General features: G+C 44.9%; 1 protein-coding gene across 1 annotated transcript in view; it reads left to right on the top strand.

The window, feature by feature from the left end:
- The first annotated feature begins 17,930 nt into the window (after window positions 1-17,930).
- ARNTL (aryl hydrocarbon receptor nuclear translocator like) overlaps window positions 17,931-23,337 on the top strand; it is a 46,549-nt gene continuing 41,142 nt past the window's right edge. The window contains exon 1 of the mRNA XM_033152165.1: window positions 17,931-18,119. The gene's annotated coding sequence lies outside the window, so the exon portion shown is untranslated. The remainder of the gene's footprint in view (window positions 18,120-23,337) is intronic.

Genomic DNA, 23,337 nt, shown 5'->3' with positions numbered 1-23,337 from the left:
GTCTAAACCACAGAGCCTAGGGCTTGCCAATCAGAAGGTCGGCGGTTCGAATCCCCAGAACGGGGTGAGCTCCCGTTGCTCAGTCCCTGCTCCTGCCAACCTAGCTAAGCAGTTAAGCAGACATTCAAAGGCTTCTTCAAAGGAGAAGGAATTTACCTATGAGAAAATAAATATGCAGAGGGAGGGAAGGCCAGTCCTGTGCTTTTAGAGATGTGAACCTATTAGCCCTCAAACCAGGACTCAAATTCATAGTACATGTAATAATACGGAAAGCCATTTTTGGCAAGGTCTCTCTGCTGAAGCTACCATAAGAGGGCAGATTTATACAGGAGTATAATTGTTGTTGACACAGGTGGCGCTGTGGGTTAAACCACAGAGCCTAGGTCTGATCAGAAGGTCGGTGGTTTGAATCCCCGCGACGGGGTGAGCTCCGTTGCTCGGTCCCAGCTCCTGCCCACCTAGCAGTTTGAAAGCACGTCAAAGTGCAAGTAGATAAATAGGTACCCCTCCAGCGGGAAAGTAAATGGCGTTTCCGTGCACTGCTCTGGTTTTCCAGAAGCGGCTTAGTCATGCTGGCCACATGACCTGGAAAAACTGTCTGCGGACAAACTCCGGCTCCCTCGGCCTATAGAGCGAGATGAGCGCGCAACCCCAGAGTCGTCCACGACTGGACCTAACGGTCAGGGGTGCCTTTACCTTTACCTTTACAGCTGGTAAGAAACAGCGATTTAACCAGAAGTTCATAAAATTGACCCTGTAATTTGAGGAGAATGTTTCAGGAAATGCCCCACCAATCTTTGTTTCACCAAATAATTTCACTGATACATCATCAAGTTTAATTTGGAATGAGTCTCATTGTGCTCAGCAGGGCTTACTTTCATTAGACATGCATAGGATTGCATTGTTGCTTTGAAAACAATTTTCACAAAAATGAAAATACAACCTAAAGCCAATGAAACAAGTGAGTAAAGCATATAGAAACAAACAACAAAACCTTGAACATGGCCTGGTGCTGACTGGCAAGCCAATGCAGTTCCTTCACCTCAGGTGTAATAGCTTGCTGCCACAGGACAAACTGGTGATATTGAAAAAGCAATACCCTGCCTCATATTGAATCCTGGTTGCACCAGCTGAGCAAAGGGAATTGCAGCCAGGTAGAAATCAAAGGTGGAGGGCCTTCTTAAGACTCACGATGAGCTAAATTTGTAATGTGTTATTTGCAAAAGAAACACAGAAAGGCATTTGAGGGTGCTGAACTGAGAGGTTGTTGGATGCTATAAAAGCATTTCAGTATCATAACAGTAGCTCCATGCAAGGTCTGTAATTTGCTTAGCACAGTTGAACAGAATCAAACTAACATCACATCAAAGCCAGCATTTTTTGTTGCTCGCAGTAACCAAATTTACATTCCTGGGAAGTTTATAACAATTTGGGAATCTCATCACAATCTTCCATGGGTATTGGGGGGGGGGGGAACGGTTCCCAAGTATTCTGCAACTAAATATTAAACCACAAATATTTTATAATTTAACAGGATTTGCTGTAACAGAAGGTTTGCTTTTCTGATTTACTTTCAAATGTATCATAATCCTATTTCAATTTTAATTCCATTCAGAATAAATGGTAATATGTAAGGGTAAACCTTTATACTTTCTTCCTTCTTCTATCCCTAATTTTTCAATTGTATTTGATTATTGCTTCTGGCTCTATTTTGGTACACTTCCCCCACCTCCCTTTAATAGACTTGAGATGCGTTGAACCTGTAAAAAAAGAAAAAGAAAAGTCAAGTAAAGCACTTTCACATCTTCACAAAAAGAAAGTTTGCAACTTCAGAAGTTCTTTGAGTTCTACTCAGTTCTTACATCTATTGCTATAAACTTATGCAACTCTGCCCCCTGGTGTTTTGATAAATATATACAAGAACAAATTGGTAAGTGATACTGTACTGTATTTCTCAGAACCATGTCAAGGGTATAAGTTAAAATCGCTCCTCCACACACATCCTGGTTCCTTCACAGAGGTGGGGTGGAAGAAACTAGATGTAGAAAATGCAATAATGTATTAGACATATTGTCTTGCTTGGCCTATGCTCGCTTTCTTATACAGTCGTACCTTGGTTGTCAAACGGAATGCGTTCTGGAAGTCCGTTCGACTTCCGAAAACATTCAACAACCAAGCCGCTGCTTCCGATTGGCTGCAGGAGCTTCCTGCACACAATCGGAAGCTGCGGAAGCCCTGTCGGACGTTCGGCTTCCAAAAAACGTTTGCAAACCGGAACACTCACTTCCGGGTTCGCAGTGTTCGGGAGCCAAAACGTTCGAGTCGCAAGGCATTCGGGATCCAAGGTACAACTGTACAAACATCTATAGGAACCTAACCATGAGAAAGGTTGTCCCCCTCCGGCTTTTGTTCTTAAACCCCCCTCCCCCAATTTGCTAGAAATCCTCTATCAAAGACATAAGCCTCACTGACCAGAAGCCCACAGCCTGCAGCAGTTCCTGCAGGGCTGGTCTTACAATTACCGGTAGGCAAAGTAAGATGACTGCTTCATGTATCCACCTAACTGGGCCAGGGTAGCAGGGGCAGCCCTCAGCCATTCCTCCTGAGCTCCCAGTTGTCCCCCTGTTGAACGATGGATCAGTGTGTGCCAGGCAGCGTGCTTTATATCTCTTAAGCTAACCTGCTGCCCTTGGGATGCTGTCCCATCACCACTCCTGAAGTAAGATTCCTTGTGCAGGGTGGGACGCCTGCCATCTTACCCTTCGCCTCAGGCATCATGAGAGCATCACCACCTGCACAAACACTTCCAAATGCATTTGACACCAAAACATTGTGTGCTTTGGCTGTCTCCTTTTTCTCCCACGTTCTTTCTGCATTACTTCTCAGTTCCACCCCGCCCCCTTCTCTTCCACCTGCCCAAACTAGCGGCCGTCCATGTCAAACAGCTGATTTATGGATGTTATGTATGATATTCAATATCTCATAAGCTGAGGCACAGTACGATCATGTCTTACATGCTTATAACTTGTGTAGTTTCAATTATACACAGTAGGCGGCCAGCTGGTTGAAATCCCACAAGTTAAATGTGGATCTGGCGCGTGCAGAGGGCCACTTTGGGGGGAAGCAAGGTAGAGAGCTTAAAAGGGTTATGTTTGCATCAGGGCAATTGGGCACAAAAGAGCTTTTAAGTTCTGTGCCTCGCTTCCCAATGGGGTGATTCCAACGGTTTGAATATACACTTTTTTTTTTTAGTATACGCAGAACCCTTGGAACCAACCTCCTGTGTAAGATGAGATTATATGGTATACTGGATCAGCTATTAAACCAGCATCTGCAGTGTGTGTGTGTGTGTGTGTGTGTGTGTGTGTGTGGAACTTTGCATCACAATAGTATCTAAATACATATTTTGAACACATATTCTTTTTTTAAAAAAAGGTATTCCTAAACATTTCCTTCTCTCAAAATGCACATTTCTAAACTGTTCACTTTCAAAATAGACATTTTAAAATGCATTTTGATAGTATTTTCAGTCATGAACTGCTGCACAAAATCCATAGAAGCGCCAAAGCCAAAGATTGACAACATTCTGATTCGCACATTGGTCCAGGTAGTGCAGATCCATTTGTACTTGAGTTTGCAAAAATGAAATTCTGGAAACATCCCCAGACCCAATATTGAAATAGCCTGTGGCATTTGCTCTCTGATGGTTTTGATACATGTATGCCATTGCTCCACGTTGCCTGATGAATGTGAACATATGAACTTGGAGGGCTATTGTGGGAAATGGGAAGTAGGAGATAGACAGCATAATAATTTCTTGAGTCTGCAGACTCTGATTAGTTTGGTTCTAAGTAATCCTATGTGGTTTCTCTCTCTGTGTGTGTGTGTGTGTGTGGGGGAGAGAGAGAGAGAGAGAGAGAGAGAGAGAGAGAGCCATATGCATTCAGCTCCTAGGGTAGTAAACTCAGTGCTTTTTTCCTGGGGGACGCATACCCCTAAACATTTTGTGAATCTAAGTTTGGCCTCATTGAGGGTCAGTATTTTATTACGAGTAGGAAAATGAGAGTACCCCTAAACATTTTTTTAAGAAAAAAAGCACTGAGTAAACTTATACAGATTTTGGAATTGTGACATCTCTCACTTTGAACAGCAGGTGGAGGTAAATAGCTAATCTGAAAAGGAAGATAAACCAGGGATCTACTACTACCATTGGTTTGCTCTGAAGGAGGGGGCTGGGACAAGAAGTTGATTAATCTCAAATACTTGTCAAGCATGACCCCCATCTTGACTTGGGCTTGCTTGTGATATTTGGCTTGTTCTCCTCCTCCTTATGGGCGGTGTCCAAGCAGTTCAAGTGCCCTTGCGTGAACTGTGTGTGAATAAGGCACCGGTGGGAAAGGAGCAGGAGTTCGAGCACACCATGGAGTGTTTGTTAAATGGAAATAGCTGTGCGAATATGACCCGGGGAAATTCTGGTTACAAATTTCACTTGCACAATCCCACTGTAATTAAATGTGGTGCTGTAGGGAGGATGCAAATCTATGCTTCAAACACAGTTGGAATACTGAGTACCGTTCTGTGTGTGGTGCCTCAAAAAGAAAGGGAAGGGCAACCAAAAGCTCTGATTCCAGGAGAGGAGGTATTAGCTAAAGAAAGAGGGTAGGATTCAAGAACCCCTCTGATGGTACCCAGGGTGAGCCCAATACATTTTGCTGTTGGAAACAGCCCTGATGACCACCACCACCCTTCCATACACAGAACTCAAGCGGACTGGCTGCTGAATATCACTTTACTGCTGGCAATGGGACAGCATCCTTCAATGTACCTGAGGATAGGAGGGTAGTTATGCAGGTGCAGAACAGACTGTGTGGCATGTGCAGCTCAGTCTTCCAACAGAAGGATATAGATAGGGGGCTCAGGAGGAAAGATGCTGCCTCTTTATATATACCTAACAATAGGGCAGGCCCGGATAGCACAATATAGTTTGTTTGTTTTTATCCTGTACAAATAGGATATATCTTCTTTGGCATAGCTTTAGCAAGTGGTTCACCAGGGCCAGCCTATCACAGAATAGCGAACAGCTCCCCTAGCGATGGGTGAATCTGTCAGTTTCAGTTCCTATCAATTTCTTGTTTTTCCAATACTCACAAAAATTAATCAGCATTTTAGTGCAAATTTCTCCTTCTATACACACATTTGTGTGTATTTTTTTGCCTAACGCACACATTTCTACAAAGCAATTTCCCCTTAATATAATGCATTTTGTATGTTATTTTCACTAATATGTGCATTTTAATGCACACATTAAAATGCACATGTGCATGTTGGCACAAGTTACGTGGCTGGAGAGCTGCATTGCAAAATTCAGTCCACATATTGTTTCAAAAAGTGTAAATAAATCAGTTTCACCTTTAAACATGAAGTGAATTGAATTTGCCCCCCAACCCTAATAGTACCCCAGGACAGCCAAGTTATTCTGGCATCTGGGGGAAGAAATTCTCCCCTCCCCTGGGAGTGAAAATAACCCCACAATAAATAATAATAAATTAAATAATGCACCATTTGCTGCCATTTCATGCCACCCAGAATCAACTGCCTAAGGCAGCTGTCTCAACCTACCTAATAGTAGGGCTAGTGCTGAGGCTCATATATATATGCCCTTACATTCTGATTTTTCTTACAGAAATGAAGAGAGATAGCTGTCTTGAGGCCAACAACTATACCATGGGGGAAGGCCTTAAGCAGTTCTGTTAAATAAATACTATCTTGATCAACAATTGTTAGCTGACTTACTTTTTTTAATGAATCAATGAGGAGCTAATGTGTACCTCAGATCACAACATGGGGAGCCAGACTGACATTTGAATGTAACCTAATTGGCCAGTTTTGTACTACAGTACATTCAGGAAAGGAGAAATAATCAGTGTGCCATTTGAGGGGAGTTAACACAATGATGGTGACTAATAGTAACCATGGAAATGAAAAGATAGCGGATGGAGCCCAGTGTGCAAGCCTCACTGGCGTCCTCAAAGAGCAGAAAATAGGAGCATGATTAATTTTGTACACATCAAAGCAAACTCTGTCAGTGGCAATTATATGAAGGACAAAGAAAGCGAAGTCCATGGAGCCTTTTCAGTGGTCTAAGGTATTCAGGATATATTATCATTTCCCATTGCAAACAATGAAAATGCCTTTGATGTCAAGAACTGAGTGTGCACAGTGAAGATTTGCCTTGAATTTACAGCATACAGAAGTCGTGAGGTAGAAACCACAAATTAGCTCTGAAATGGGATTGATGACAATGCACATTAAAGAGAGAAAAAAGGAATAAATAACAGCATCAGTGGGTGAGAGTTCTTACTTGAAATGGAAACCAGGAAACTAGTGGCCTACAACAAATGACATCCCATGGGCAATGCATTGCTGAGAATTTAAGAGAAACAAAAACCTGGAAAGTCATAACTTGAGACGTGAGGTTGCTAACCAGGCATCTTGTTACATATGGCTGCAATCTACTGAGCGGCTTGTTAAAAGAAAGCACCAGGTTGGTTCATTTTGAGTCTCCTCATAATCAAATTGGCTCAGAAGTCTCCATTGTTTGAAAACATTAGCTGGCAAGACCTAACAAATCAGAACAGAATGTGTTTGCAGTTCCCAATAACATCTTCTGCCAATTTGGAAAATGGAATGTCCCGCCCTGTGTACCAAGGGTGGCTAATATTTTTTGGTTCAACTACTGGATTCGTTTTTGGACAAACATCTGAGGTGGGATGAGTGTAACCACCTGTCTTGCATGAACCCACACCACACAGACTTGCATACAGAACAAAGACACGTGCAGGATTCACCCACCCACAGGTGACACAAAGACATGCATTAGCTGGGGATGGGTTTATCATGCCCTTCCCATTCATCAAATGACTAGGGAAGGGCAATGGGTGGAGCCTTTTTGAAATTCTTTTTCCACCACCAAAATCAGTAGGGGTCTTGGGAGCGCCTGAACAATTTGCTTACAAGTCAGATTGTGCGCCTGAGATGGGGAGGGCAGCCACCCCTGCTTTCCACATGATCTAAATCCTGCACAATTGAGGTTCCAGGTCACACAGAAGCCTTTGGGTGTACAGCTGTATGTTTGGAAGCACCATCCTTGCAGGCATGCTAGATAAACAGATGCCAGGAGAAGAGGCTAGTTGGTGTAACGGCCCCCATTCCTGTAGATGTTTGTGCGGTACCTAAAGACGCTAGAAGCAGAGCAGCTGGTGTGCATGATGCTGGTGGCAGGGCTATGGAGTATACCCTAGTCCCATTCTCACAATGGGAAAGTGTGTGAGTTGCCTTCTGAATCGCATTTGTATCACTGCTCAAGTGGCCATGGATAGCCCTGTTGTTGTACTGTAATAAGGTAAGGTAAAGGACCCCTGGGCAGTTAAGTCCAGTCAAAGGCAACTATGGGGTTGCGGAGCTCATCTCGCTGTCAGGCCAAGGGAGCCGGTGTTTGTCCACAGACAGCTTTCCAGGTCTTGTAGCCAGCGTGGCTAAAACATTTCTGGCACAATGGAACACTGTGATGGAAACCAGAGCACTCGGAAACATGTTTACCTTCCCATCGGAGTGGTACCTATTTATCTACTTGCATCAGTGTGCTTTCGAACTGCTAGGTTGGCAGGAGCTGAAGCTCACCCCGTCACAGGAATTTGAACCGCCAATGTTCTGATCAGCAAGCCCAAGAGCAGGCACCCCCAAACTCAGCCCTCCAGATGTTTTGGGACTACAACTCCCATCATCCCTAACTAACAGGACCAATGGTCAGGGATGATGGGAATTTGTAGTCCCAAAACATCTGGAGGGCCAAGTTTGGGGCTGCCTGCCCAAGAGCCTATGTGGTTTAGACCACAGCGCCACCTAGAGCCCAGACTGCCTCGTTTTGTATTTGTTTGTTGTGCACCTGAGGATCCTCCATTCTAGAACCACCCTGTTCTTTTGCATTTCTTTGTTTTCTATGGCTGCCACTGGCCTCAGATTCTGGAAGCCAGAATGGGTAAATTGGGGTAAGCTCAATCTAGCTGGCTTCTGATTTAGGTGTCATTTTTTGCACATCTGAACCGTTGGTAATTCCAGAAGAGATCAGTGTAGCCTGACTCTGCACCTCTGGCTGTGGGTGATATTTTTCTTTTTTTTGCACTTCCACATCCAGTGGTCTGTGCAAGGTAGAGCCATGCTATGGATGGTGAAAGCCTGCTATTTTTACCTCGTTTTTGGATTTATCCTGATGCTAAGGGTTCCTGGTCCTCCCGTGCTTTTGCCAGAACATTAGGAAAGAAAGGTATAACTATCTCCCTCTCTTCTTCCAGCTAGCTTTTCCAATTTCCCCAGTTTCATTATCCTTCTTTCTCCCTGAACACTGAAGCATCACTGCATAACCTCATTTGACTTCTTGCACCTTCATCTCTAAACCCCCTCAAGGTGTCTTCTGAAGTAGGTCACTCCACCCAGCTGCATGGCAAGACCGGCCCTGCGCTGGCATGGAAGATAATTCAGTGTGAAGGATGAAATTCTGCTAAAGTTGAGCAGCTCCATAGCTGAGATCCTGAAAATCTCGGAAGACATTAGTTCTGTATTAGTTCTGTTCAGCATTTACATTTTGGCAAGGTTAGCTTAACTCTTTGCAATGCTTACAGAATGTTTTTTTTTGGGGGGGGGGGTGACTAAGGTTTGCTTGGGTCTGATCTAGCAAGCTAAGTGGAACTGTCCAAGACACAGCCAAAGTCTGGAGACTAGCTTTCAAAAGGAAGAGATGGAGATAAATCAATTGCCCCCACCCAAGCGAATTTGCTGATGTGTAAAGAGCTCCTTCTCATTGTTTCTATTTGCTATGATGCCATCTGCTGCTGGCAGATGGCACAACCTAACAGTAGCCCAGCAGCTATAAAAATAAGGATGCAAAGAGGGAAAACAATAAAATTATTAGTGAATGTGAAAGTGTAAGGAAACTAGGTATATGATTGGATTTCACCCTTTTAAGAAGTGCCTGCTTGGAACAATTGTCATGTAAGGGGGGCGGGGTTCTGTTGGACCTCTCTCTCTTTTAAAAGCTTCAGGCAAGGGGCAGAGACTTTTTTATTTCACCAAGTTTTTAGTATAGGTTACAATCCTGTCTCCCCGCTATAATGCTGAATGCTTTTGACCTCTTCCTAATTTTAAACTATAGCATTGGTTTTAGTAATTTGAACTGGTTTCATTGTGTCCTGGTTTGTTTTTTCCCTTCGTGATTTTGATAGTTGCTATTAAGTTTATTCTAGAAAGAAAAGTGGGACATAATTTTCCTTTTTAAATAAGGCTGCAAAGCAAACCCCTGACCCACCATGCTTAGTGACTGTGTGGGTGGGGCAGAAGTATCCCTCAGCTTAGCCCAAAACTGCTCTGCTAGTCTCTGCCTGTGGAGGGATGCTTGTGTCATTCCTCCAGCATCAAACTCTGTATTCTGCCCACTGAAATTACCACTTAAGATAACAAATTGGGGTCTGTATAATTGCTTGCAATGGGACATGTGCTATTGCTATATACCATAATTCAGTGGTTCTCAATTAGCTAATTAATGAGGAACCCCTATTTTTTGAAAGCCAAGCCACGGACCCCTTACTTTTGAAAATTTTGATAACTCTGTGGTAGTTACCTGTGCAAAGCAATTTTTTTGAAGAAAATGTGAGGTGAATCCTAATAAGCAAAGGTACAGTATACTAAAAAGCAGACCATACAATTTGTGATATTATCACAAATTGCCTATCCCCAGACAGTAGGGAAAACTTCTCTCCATTGCTCCACTACAACTGAATTTTTAAAAAGCAATTGTTTCCCTAACTTGCAAGTGTTCTATACGCAGAAGGCTTTTTATATGAGAGTGTATTCAAACATGCTATTCCTTACTTGTAATCTGAGATGGTACACCTTAGCAAAAACTTTGCAACATATGGTTCTGCTGAGGGATCTTGCACCTTCAAGACATAGGTGAAGGCTTGGTCGGGGCTTGATGAAGTATTGGTGAAGACTGGAATTTTGTAATGTTGGTAATAGTAGTAGTAAATTATTATTATTAAGCCCTCCTGTGCCCAAATTTCATCCCTGGTTTAAAGAGATCAATTAGTTAAATACAGTACTTACTCGGAGTGAGGTTTTTATTCTTGCTGATTACCCAATAGGAACAACCAACTTTTTAATTTATTAGGATTCCGCCATACATCTGTTTCCTCCCCCCCCCCAAATGTAGCCACTTTGCTTCCCACAGAAAACAAGAAAACAACACCCATGCAGACTACCTTTGCACAAAATAGGCCTGGATGATGTATTGATGCATCGTGCATGACTGGTATGAGCGGCAGACTGCAATGGCGGCTTCACTCGGCAAGTGAAGCCACCACTATTCTTGGCTCCCTCCAGCTGTCGCTGGTACCAGAGGGACTCAGGGGGGGGGGGGCGGTTTCACCGATATACCATTGAGTGAAGCCATCCCACTCTGCCCTCATACTGGCAGAGGGAGAAACAAGCTGCATTGGTGAGGCACAATACAGTTTATTCCTCCCACCCTCCACTTCTTTAAACTGCTTGGCTGAGGAGTGTGTAGCTGCCCTTGCCTAAGCCAAGCAGTTTTATGGAGACCTGCCCTGCCACCGGCTCACATGAAACTGCTTCACTGAGGGGTTTGTGGTTGCTGCTCCCCTCAGTCAGGCAGTTAATAGAGCCCCCAGTCCGCCACTGGCTCATTCAGCTGGGGGGGGGGGGTGGACGGCCTCTTCCACCCCCCAGCTGAGCAGTTCACTGAAGACCCGATGCTCCTCAGTTCGCACATGAGCCTGAGAGGCATCAGCACTCACTCATTGTGCAGGTCTGGGACTGTCCGAAGATGGGACAAAGCAGCCAAGATAAATCCCAGTCATCATGATATATCAGCATATACTGGTGTTTAGCTGCTGATATACCACAATGTTGAAAAGAAAATATCGCCCAGCCCTAGCACTAAACTAAATAACCAGAGGGTGAACTGTTGTGCTAATCATAGTGGCAATTTGCTAGCTATTTCCCCTTCTGGACTTCCAAGATGAGACACGAATCCCAAACTCACCAGGAAAGATTCACTGAAAGCTCTACCTACAATCAGTGAGAGAGTCCTCTAAACTTGATAGCTGTTGAAAGCAATTGGAAGTTCTTTTCAGTTAAAAAGTAGAGAGCAAGGGAAAGGAATCCCTTACATTTTTTTGAAAATGATAAGCATGTGAGCTGTTTGCACTCTCTTCCCCCCACTTGCCCCATCCAGTCGCAAGAAGCCTAAGAAACTGTGTCAGAGGTTTGCGCCCAATCCCAGCTCACTTGCCATCCAGCAGCTCTTTCACAAGTTTTCCCCCTGCCAGCAAGCTGGCGCTGGTTGTGAGCAGAGGCTGGATGATCCATGGAAGGCTTTCACTGTGCAATTAGAAAGATAAGTGAGTCCCTGGCAGGGGATGGTGTCGCGGACCCTCAGGTGTGTTCCGCGGATCCCCAGGGGTCCCCGGGCCCCTAATTGGGAACCACTGCCATAATTGGATCCCTTCAGACACCCTGTTTCCTAGGGATCCAGCTGAACTGGACATGAATAGTAGTCTTTCTTCCTTAATTGGCTGCACAAGGTGGGTGGCATAAAAATGCTTTAACTAAGACAGTAGAAGAATGGCAGATGAAGCTAATGGACTATATGGAACTCGCCGAACTGACCACGAGAATCCGAGACCAGAGGGAGGAGAAGGTGTCGCAAGATTGGAAGAAATTCAAGGAATACTTAGTCAAATGTGTAAAATTGAATATCTGAGCAGAATTAGCTAGTAGAATTGGCTTTAGCATGATTATGTTAGATAAAATAGTGCAGAAGAAGTTTAGATGTGAATATTAAGAATGTGTAAGAGTATATAAAGTTAAAGAGTTAAAGTGAGAAATTATATTTGTTTAATTAATTTTAAGTCTATTGAGAGACAAGGTTAAGATTAATGGAAAAAGATACAAAGCTACCCAATTTAAATATATTAGTTTTGAATGCAGGAGGGGGAACGAGGGAAGTCCAAAAGTGTGTAAAGAAGAAAGAATTAACAAGAAGATAGAGATAGGTGTATGTTTAGTGAGGTATTTGTGTTTTTTATGTTTATTGTTATTGTTATTGTTTATTATATGTTGTTTATTATGTATTTTTGTATTTTCTTTTGTTCATATATGGAAAATAATAAAATCTTTATTAAAAAAAATGCTTTAACTAAAGCTTTGAAAGTTAGTACAGAAGGCTGTTCCATTAGAACAGCAGTATGTAGGAATATGTTTAGAATTTGTGTACCGGTATGTGCAACAGGTATTCTGTGCATTAAAGAGCACTGTGCAATTTAAGGGATTCCCAAAGTTCACTGTAAGTCAATGGTCTTTGAGAGGAAAGATGTCAGAAGCATTTATCAGGATTGTGTTTTAGGAGGAAGGATCTAAGATAATCAAGATGAGTCAAATAAGAAAGGCAGAGTGGTGAAGCAGGAAGAGCCAGTGGAGCCAAAGGATCAAAACCATGAAGTCAGACCATAAGGAAGACAATGTGGACAGGAAGATATGGGCAGGAGCCTGGGTGGAGCACAACCCAGGAGAACTGAATATGAAATTAGGCAACAGTCATTGCTGGAGTGAAACTGGAAGGTGCTTTGGTGTAAGAACAGAAGAACATAATGCCGGCAGCAACCCTGGTACTTGTGTCTGGGAAGGCAGGAAGAAAAGGAGTGCATGAACACATAGTGAAACGAAAAGGACAGTGGTATAAATATAATCTTGTGCTTGGGGGCATTGATTACAATTAATGGAGAACTAATGCCTTATAGAAGTATCTGAGGATCTTATCGAGAGTTATACAGCCTTGTTTAAAAACAAATTTATTGAGCAGAATGATTATTTGGGGTTGTAGTAGATAGCTCAATGAAAACATCAATCCAGTGTGCTTGCAGCTGTGAAAAAGACAAACCCCATGCTAGGGATCACTAGGAAAGGAATTTAGAATAAAACTATAGACATTGTAATGCCATTACGCATTATCTATGGTGCAACTGCATTTGAAATATTGTGTACAGTACCAGTCGTCTCAGTTGGAAATGCTTCTGAATACAAATTGCTGGAAACCACAAGAGGGAAAAGGGCTCTTGTGCTCAGGTCCTGGTTGCAGGATTTCTGCAGGCATCTGGTTGGCCACTGTGAATACAGGGGGCTGGACTTGATGGACCCCTGGCCTGATCCAGCAGGCTCTTCTTATGGTATTGCCATTGGTGACTGAGGGCTTTAACAATATTGTAAAGTTCCTTAATTATAAGGGTGAGTTCACACAAGTTAAAAGCAAAGTTTTGGATTTATGCCACTCTGGGGGGAAATATGCAACAGGGAATACTTAGATGAATTTTACTACAGCACCTGACTCACAAAACTGCCAACTTCATGTTCTCTCTTCCCTTTAGAGCAGCTGTCCTTCATCCATTTTGGGCTACGACTCCTATCTATCCCTTCCCCACTCACATGACTGATGGGAATTGTAGTCCAAAATGGCTGGCGGGCTCCAGGTTGAAAAGACGGCCAGCATTCATCATAAGCAAGTTATTCACTTTGATTCTACCGCTGCTATGCTAAAAGGAAACCACAGTTTTAAGGAGACATCACCAGGAGCTTGAAATGCCAATCAGCAGATTGGCTGATAAGATTAAGTTGCATTGATAGTTTACTGCTAGGCCTATGTTAGGCCCACAATGGCTACCATGTGAATTATGGATAGATGGGGAGTCAGCCACAATGTTGTAACTAGTGTTATGCAAAATAGTAGGTTTTATAGTAAAAGAACTTTAGAAAAGGCTGAAGTAGTTTATCTCTTGAGCATGCCCACAATACATTATCCGGCTTTCCTGGTTTTCCAGGATGAATGACTGTGCTGCTTGTGCGGTTAAGAGCAAGTTCAAAAGGATAGTTCAGCACTCTTAGGGAACTCCCTTCTTGACTACAGTCTGATTCACAAATACAGATGAATAATGTTCCTGGAATGTTTCCCTAAGTACTTCCTGTCCTCCTTCATAAAAACACAATAAATATAGGGTGCTCCCATGTTGTGTATTTACCAATTATCAGGCATACACCCTTGGGTGGAATGATATGGGTTTTCATGGGTGCAGTTTAGAACACCAAGAGCACAAACCAGGCATATTAAACCGTTTCAAATCCCATTTATCTCAACTCTCAATAGGAGTGTTAAGAGTTAGCGCTTTCATTATAAGTGCTTAAGTTCCGCTGAATCCATATTGCTAGTTGCTTATGTTCTCTACACCAAGATTTCCCAAGTTGTGGTCCATTAGCTCCATTCAGATGGTTCACATCGTCTGTAGATTTGTTGTTTAATATGGGAGATAGCACATCCATTACATAAAATGGTTTTGAGTTTTTGTTGCATATATATTTTGTTGCCCTAGGCAATTTTCAGGTGGTCCATGGAGGCAGGGGAGTTTGGAAAACACTGGAAACACATGGGGGTGGTTTGGGGAGCAGATTGCACAATTGGAGGGGAACAAGGGGGCATGGGCATGGAGCAAAAGTGAAAATTAGTGCAAAATGGGACTGCAGAGAGAGAAGCAGCTTCATAAATGGGGTTGGGAAGCTGAAAACTGATCTTAGTAGTTGCACAGAGTGGGAAGGGGAATCTCTAGATTAATGGCCCATGCAGAGCTTGTCTGAAGCCCGGGGAAGGAGTCTTGTTCTTGCCATGACAGCGTAAGTTCAGCAGGGCCCTGGTGCCCACTGCCTATGGTCAGCTTAGCCCTCTGAGGCCCAGGGCAAGTGTACCTTGCTCAGTGGCGGAGTAAGGCTCCGCGGTACCCGGGGCGGCAAAGGAAACGTCCCAGGGGGCGGGGCGTCGTGACATCACATTGTGACGTCATGACGCTCCGCCCCCAGGGCGTTTCCGGGAGTGCCGGCGCCGCTTCTGCAGCCCTCTTTTAAGCCGAAGAGCTCGCTTTTAAGCTCTCCGGCTCAAAAGGAGGCTGTGGAAGCGGCGATCCGACAACAGAGTGCGCCTGCGCGTGCAGGCGCACTCCGTTGTCGGGCCGTGCGCTGCCGCTCCCAGGGTGACGGAGGGAGCGGCAGCACGTGGGAATGGTGGGAGGGGCTGCCTCTTGTCACCCCCACGTGCCGCCGTTCGCTCCGTTGCCCCAGGAGCAGCAGCACCGCACACACCGTGCGCTGCTGCTCCCGGGGGGATGGAGCGAGTGGCGGCGCGTGGGGGTGACAAGCGACGGCCCCTCCTGCCACTCCCCACGCTGCCGGTCACCTCGGGAGCAGCAGCGCTGCACGGACGGGGTGCTCGCTCGGCCGTGCGCTGTTGCTCCTTGGGTGACGGAGGGAGCGGCAGTGCTTGGGAATGGCGGGAGGGGCTGCCGCTTGTCACCCCCACGCGCCGCCGCTCGCTCCGTCGCCCCGGGAGCAACAGCGCACGGCCGAGGGAGCACCCCGTCCGTGCAGCGCTGCTGCTCCCAGGGTGACCGGCGTTGCCTGGGGAGTGGCGGGAGGGGCGCCGCTTGTCGCCCCCACCCGCCGCTTGTCGCCCCTGTCGCCCGGGGGCGTACCGCCCCCACCGCACCCCCCTAGCGACGCCCCTGACCTTGCTTCCTCCCACAGGCTTGGTAAAGGGGGGCAAGTGGAGCAAATAGGGGTGCAGCTACTGGTATAAAATATGCACAGATAATTTAAGTGCATAGGGCAATAATGTGTTTGTTATACTGATGTTCCTATGTGCCTTGTGAAACTGTGAAATACAGTACTTCAGTGGCAGTTTAATGTTATGGCATGTGAAGATGGCGAGGATGGGCAGCATCCCTGGCAGCATGATGTCATTGCTATGGCATTACAGCAGAGCTTCTATGGCACTTTGCGGAGGTTGATGTTCCCATGGCAACTACAGAGTTGAAGCTGTGGCAGTATGAGGGGGTGGTCACAGTAGGGATGAGAGAAGTTACTATTGTAGCAGCACACAATGATTTTTGTGGGAATCTTGCAGCATATTGTTGTGATGTACTGTAGTCTGAGGTACACTGCAGTGGAATTGTGGACAAAAATGGCAGGATAATACACTCTGCTTAAATGGTAGAAAAAGTAAAAGGCTTGGGGAAAGAAGAAAAAAAATTTTTTTCCTGACACTGAAATAGCAGCAATGGAGGCAACAGATGAACTCCTCTGGGGAGTACGATCCAAATACTGGAAGCCACAACTGGAAAGGCTCTATTTCAAGGTGTCACATATTAAACTAAGAAAGTGGGACACCTGGAGAAAGGCCTCAGCTAAAGATTTCAGTGAACAATGGTATTTAAAGTATCTAGTAGGCATCTGTGCTGGGTTTTAAAGATAAGCAAAAAACACTTCGGATTGAGTTTAGAAAGTAACTGAAAACCAGTGGAGATATTTAATCAGATACCGGTATATGATCCCTTAACTCAGCTTCTGTTTGCAGTATAGCTGTATCATCATAAATGTAATCATACTAATAGTGAACCTTTAGTTTGTAAGCTTGATTGCAGCGACTGTCTTTTGTATCACTGACACACAAGCTGCTTCTGGCTAACAGGAAAATAAAAACAGTTGTAAAAATAATCAAAAAATACAATCAAAGGCCAAGAGAACTGATGGGTCAGTCCCTTTCCCACCATCCTGGAGCTGTTCAAAACCCATCTGCCCTGAGAGAAGGCAGACGAGGGGAGGAAGCCCAGACCAGAGAGCTTGTACCACCTGCTCCTGAAGGGGGTTGATCTCAAAAATCAGTTCTGAATTTTGAACCATTCGTCGGTTTTGGTGTTTCACAAACGAAGTCGCCTTGGCGAAAGAAAGAAAAGGAACCATGCAAAGAATGTAAACAAATGACTAAATTAAGGAGCATGCATTGTGTGGCAGAAGTCGCAATGCATCTGTTCGGTCTAAAGAAGTTCGCGTGGGCGTTTGCCGCAATAAGCCGACAGGGAGCTCGCTCTCTGGAATTTGTCGAAATGGAAACAGAGGGCGATGGATGGGGACGTTTTTACAGCGCACGTCGGGAGAGGCAAAGGGTCCAAGGATGTGGAGTTGCACAAGGCAGCGCAAAGGAGGCTTTTTTGCGATCAGCAAATTATTTATTCCATAGGGTATTCCGTGTTCATAACATTAACTTACGCCGGCGATTCCCTCGGGCAATAACGCTTCAGGCACCAGAAGCAGGATCTGCCCAAGATGAGCGGAGGCTGCTCGGGTGAACTGACGGGCACTAAGCGGCGGGCAACCTTGGGCGCCGAGAGCAGGAAGCCGCGCGCCATTCCCCGGGGTGGGGGGGGGCCTCCCCGCGAGGAGCGAAAACGCGCAGAGGCAGCGAAATCCCTGAGAGGAAAAACAGACGCCGCTGTCTCCGCCCCGCCAACGGCCACTGGCTGCCTCGCTCTGACGACAGCGCGGCGCGCGCGCGCAGGGTAGGCTAAGGCCCGCGCTCGGCGCTACAGAAAGTAGACATCCGGGTCCCAACCGTCCCAAACAGTCACTTACGCAACCGTTGAGAGGAGCAACAACAGGCCGGCAGGAAAGAGCGCGCGCGGGGGGGGGGGGGGGCTCTCTTTCCGCGCAGCCTCCTCTTCTCCTCCGCTCTCCCTCTCCCCACCCCCGACTCGCTTCCCCGCCGCCTCGCAAGTTACAGCCCTTTAAACAGGCGGGAGGAACAAGAGCGTTGATCCCCGTTCCGACGCGTTTCTCTCTTCGGCCGGCGCTGCAGATTGGGCGGCCGGGGCGGAGGGCGGGACCGCGAAGCCTCTCCTCGGCTGCCCATTGGGCGTCGTGCCCGCGTAGTTTTGTCCCGCAATTGGTCGGGAGGCGGGCCGGGGCTTGGTGCGGGGGGAGAAGCCATTGGCTGGAAAGTAGGTTAGTGGTGCGACGTTCAGTGGCAAGCCAGGCGGAAAGTAGGTCAGGTATAGGGGGCTGCTCGCGCCGGGCGTCGCTTGTGTTGCCATACCGCGCGCCGTTGTGGGGGCCGCGCACTGTCACCCCCCACGCACCTCCCCCACCCCACTCGCCGCCGCCGCCCTTCTGAAACGGTGAGGAACGGGACTGGGGGAGCGCTTCCCTTCCGCAGTCAGGCTGGGGAGGAGGGCAGAGATGGAGTCGGCGAGGGAGGGGAGCGGGAGAGCGGAGCTGGTGGAGGAGATTCCTGCTCGGTGACTTCAGTGCAGGGAAACGGGGGATCCCTGCCGGCGAAATGGGGAGCCCCTCTCGACTCCTGTCAGGTGTGGGTAGAGGTGGCTCTCCTTCGGGCTGCGCTGCTGCCCTCTGTATGTTACCCGTGGGTGGGAGTGCGCGGAAAGCGCGTATCTGGGTGCATGTGTGAAATCTGTCTCACGCATACGATGTTGCTTATGCCCGAGACTTTTCGAGGGGGGGGGCGGGTTGCCCAACAGATTAAACGCAGCTACTCCTCTGGATGAGGACTTGAGGTACTTTTCCTCCTAGGGGCCTCCGGGTCGGTTCACTGCAGAGGGAGAATGGTGCTCGCATGCACACGAGGGGGAATTATCCCCTTTCCCTGTGTCTCTTGGTCTTATTTCTGGGATATTTGCTAAGGAGCGATAAGGAAACGGGATTAGATTGTCTTCCTCTGGACCAGAGAGCATTGAGCGGAGTTTGTTTACCTAGGGCCGTCCTATTAACAAAACAACAGAAAACCTATGTACATGCAATGTTACTTGGGTGGTATTTTGGACAGAGGTTTTTTCAAACAAAAATTCAGTGGACGGGGTGGGAATGGTATGGGCATTGTAACTCCACAGCCCACCCTCTTCTTATTATTTTAGAAACAAAGTTGTGGTCAGCTGAGCAACTAGTAAGGCTTTAGTAAAGATAAAGGGAGTCCTGACCATTAGGTCCAGTCGTGTCCGACTCTGGGGTTGCGGGGCTCATCTCGCGTTACCGGCCGAGGGAGCCGGCGTACAGCTTCCGGGTCATGTGGCCAGCATGACTAAGCCGCTTCTGGCGAACCAGAGCAGCACACGGAAACGCTATTTACCTTCCCGCCAGAGTGGTACCTATTTATCTGCTTGCACTTTGAAGTGCTTTCGAACTGCTAGGTGGGCAGGAGCTGGGACCAAGCAACGGGAGCTCACCCCGTCACGGGATTCGAACCTCCGACCTTCTGATCAGCAAGCCCTAGGCTCTGTGGTTTAACCCACAGCGCCACCTGCGTCCTGCAAGGCCTTAGTAACTGACCTTAATTTTAAAATATAACTCATGCAAACATAGTAAGAGGCAAAACTTGGGAGATGAATGGGCCTTTTGTTTCTGGGAGGATAAAGTTGACTTGCAGTGGGACTTACTCCCTGGTAATTATACATAAGATCACGATCTTATTTCCTTTTCCTGGGTTCTGGTTCTTTTAGTGGAGATGTCATATGCATTTCTTAATACACTGTTTTGTGGTTCAGATTTATGACCAAGGCAAATAATCATGTGTTGGGTAAAATGATTTGTCCTGCTCATAAATCTGAACTAGATACTATGATTGTTCAATAAAGATAGCATTTTTGTCTTCTTTCTTGCTCTTATTGTGTTTGTATCCATCAAGCATATTACACTCTTAAAAATCTTGTATTTTGTCTCATTGTAACCAATACCAAATCACTCTTTTGCTACAATGTTGCTGTCCTTAATGCATGGTGATATATTTGTCAGGTGGCCCCTGAGTATAGGAGGATTTACTCAAAGTCACTCTTAAGTATAGTTTGAATAGACCTTGGTGTAAAATAGCAAAATCCCTGATGTATTGTAATGGTGAAGAAACAGTACCAAGAGAGGACATTAAAATGCTTGAATGGGGAAAAGGCAAATAGTTTTGTAAGTGCCTGGTGAGTTAACTTTTAGTTATTAATGAAGTTTCCATAGCTCACTAGTAGGGCATTTGCTTGGCATGCAGAATCTCCAAGTAGGGCTGGGAATGTCACCAGTCTGAAACCTTGGAGCTGGATGGACCAATGGTCTGATTCAGTATAAGACAGCTTCCTATATCAGAGTGATGTTTAAGAGCATAATCCACTCTTCATCAGGGGTGGATAACTGGTGGCCTTCCAGATGTTGCTGGACTATAACTACCATCATCCTTGACCATCAGCCATGCTGGCTGAGGCTGATCAAGTTGTAGTCCACAGGTTTTCAACCCCTGTTCTACATGTTATCTGTGAATAAGTCCTACTGTGTCCAGTGGAGCTTACTCAAAGTGTATTTAGGATTGCAGCCTATATATTCATACATGATAACCTGTTGACTGAAAACCAACTAGAAAACCACCATGCAATAGGAGTATGTTGCTTTGTTCACATTATCTCTGCTGGGGGATTCTGGGCCTATTAAATTGAGTCAGTAGTGGATATATTGGCCATTTGCCTAACCTTCAGTGGCTATGTTAATTTATGGTAGTTTCCCTGCTTTCCTGAGCAAAGTGAGCTCCTTGATTCCAGACTTTGATCAAAATCAGCATTTGTGTTGTGCTGATTGCTTATTCCAGCAATTAGAGCAATCAAAAGAGATATGGAATGTGCTTACAAATTGTTCAGATGAGGCAGAGGCGAATTTAGGGCAATACAACTGGTGCTGCCTCATTGGGCACCGAGCCTAGGGGGCGCCATAGGATGTCACTACTATGACATAGTGAATTGAGCAGAATGGAAGGTGATAGGGAGGAGCACCGAATTTTGACCTTGCACAGGACACTGCTGAAATTTAAAATACCAAAGTCCACCCCTTGATGAGGCATAATATCAGTCCATTTGTCCTTAGATTAAAGAGAACCATAGAGGCAATGTATGGATTGAGAATCAATTTCTTAGAAGGTTAAATGCACTTGTGAAAGCTTATATGTTCTGGATATAGTATGATGCATGTGAAAGCCCACAGGGTATATGTAGTTCTGCTTGATACATTGAAACTTGTTAAGGCTGCAATTCTAACCATACTTACTTAAATTGAGTCACACTGAGGTCCTAGGAAGTTCTTCAGTGGTAATTACATCTAAATAAGTATGGTTGGAATGGTATTCTCACCTGGGATTAAGAGATTTCTGAGCATTTTATAAAGTTCACTTTAGTGTTGTACTTGCATTGGTCCCAATGCAGTGCCATTAATGTGACATCCTGAGTTCATGTAATAGAAAGGAACACACAGCCACCAAGGGTCTGCATTTACAAAAATAGCATGGATCTGTGTCAGGAGCCATGGTCTTGTCACTTAATGCCACAGGCACTATCCAGCGAGTGCTCACCATGTTTTAACACCATGTTTTAACAGTAGCAATGAGTGTGCTTGCTTAGAGGAGGATCACTTCCCCAGCAACAAAAATATTTTGAATACTAAAAAATCACAAACAGAAATATTACCTTGAGCATAGTTCCCATGCAACAAATTAGTCACACATATATTTTGCTGAAAATTGATCACCTAAGTGATTACTGAGTGCATTGAAACCAACAGAAATTACTTCCAAGAAAAGTGTATTCAGAACTAGGTTGTCAATGAAAGAGGATAATTCTAATACTTCAGATAAACTGTTACTTGATGTAGCTGCAATGGTCTAAAAATAAATTACTTTATTTGGTTTGAGAACCTACCCAGTAGTAAACTCCAAATTGATAGCCATAAATGATGCCCTTAAATTAAACAGAGTAGAGAAAGTAAAAATACTACAGTTAAAAATGCTGCATTTATAAAACTCTTCATGCTTTCTGCATGCTTAACCACAGTTTCTAGGTGACAACCCAAACAGAAAATGCTACAGTTCTTTTTGAAATACAGTAATGGCTTTGGGAAGGCCAGAGTTCTGTAGTGTGGGGCACTCTAGAACTGGAGTATATCCTGTTACTGCCTTGCATGGTATTTTGAGACCATGTGAGAAGAGCCAGATATGTAAGGACCAAAGCATGAAAGTCATATTTATTTGAACCAAGTACAGAATTGGAAGCCTAATGGTGTGTTTCACTAGGTGTCCATAAAACTGATACTGTGCCTTACATGTTGTTGTTGAATACACACACACACACACACAGAGAGAGAGAGAGAGAGAGAGAGAGAGAGAGAGAGAGAGATGGTATGACCTAGTGATCCTCATAGGGAGTTTATTGAGCCTTCCAACTCCATGTGCTCTACAACAGACCCAACCATTGCCATGAATGTGAGGCCCTTTGGTCCTAGAGAGGAGCAGATCTCTTGATAACTTCATGGGAAATGTTATTCAAGGCACCTCTCAAAGAGCTAGAAAGTTTTCATGTAGGTAAGGGGCCAAATCAAGAAAGTGGGGAAGAAACAGTCAATGCTTTAGATAGTACTTATATTACTTCACAATGCACTTTACCAACTCCCAAGGTAAACAAATAACTAATTGTGTCTTGTATGTGATAGAAAAGTGTTACAAGCCACATTTAGTAAGTTTAATTTTTTTTTTTTGCCTTTTTGATTTTGTTGGAAAGCAGAAAGCAATAGAATACAGTTATCTAGATTTTTGGTAGTGCATGCTAATATGATAGAAATTAAGCCCATTAGCTATAAAGGTATGCTGTGGTAATTCTAATAAATTCTCTGAATAGAGAATATGGGCAATATTTATTTATTCTGTACTCAAATTTTAAAGTTTGACCTACTTCTGTATAATTTAGGTGGCCACATGTCCTGTAAAATTATTTTTTGAGTCAAGCATTCTGGAAGGTATTGAACATTAAATTTAAGCGCTTATATTTATGTAACGATACTTACAGGGTATGAAAGGTACCTTTTACCTTTGTATAGGGTATGTATGTAGATTGGAAGTACCCCTTCTGTCATACTCCACTAACAACCACAGTGTCATTGGCTATTGTAGAGATGCGACCTTTGTTCCCCTTACCAGAACTTCACTCGTATGCCTATCCTACTGCATAAAAGTTTTACAAGGTACATTTAAAGCATCTTCCAGCCTGGGTCAGTGACTTGATGTACTAAATGAGATGTATAAATGAGCACACATACAAAGATTAAGTGATTTTTATTCCTGCAAAAGGATAGGAAAGTAACCTCCTACTGAGATAAATGGAAAAATCTAGCAATTTCCTCCATTTCCTTCCATTGATTTGTGTGGGTATATATTTAATGTGAGAAAAGCAATGACAAACCTAGACAGCATCTTAAAAAGCAGAGACATCACCTTGCCGGCAAAGGTCTGTATAGTTAAAGCTGTGGTTTTCCCAGTAGTGATGTATGGAAGTGAGAGCTGAACCATAAAAAAGGCTGATCGCCGAAGAA

Source organism: Lacerta agilis, chromosome 1 (assembly GCF_009819535.1).
Source record: "Lacerta agilis isolate rLacAgi1 chromosome 1, rLacAgi1.pri, whole genome shotgun sequence".
Lineage (NCBI taxonomy): Eukaryota > Metazoa > Chordata > Lepidosauria > Squamata > Lacertidae > Lacerta > Lacerta agilis.
This window is presented reverse-complemented; position numbering and strand designations above follow the sequence as displayed.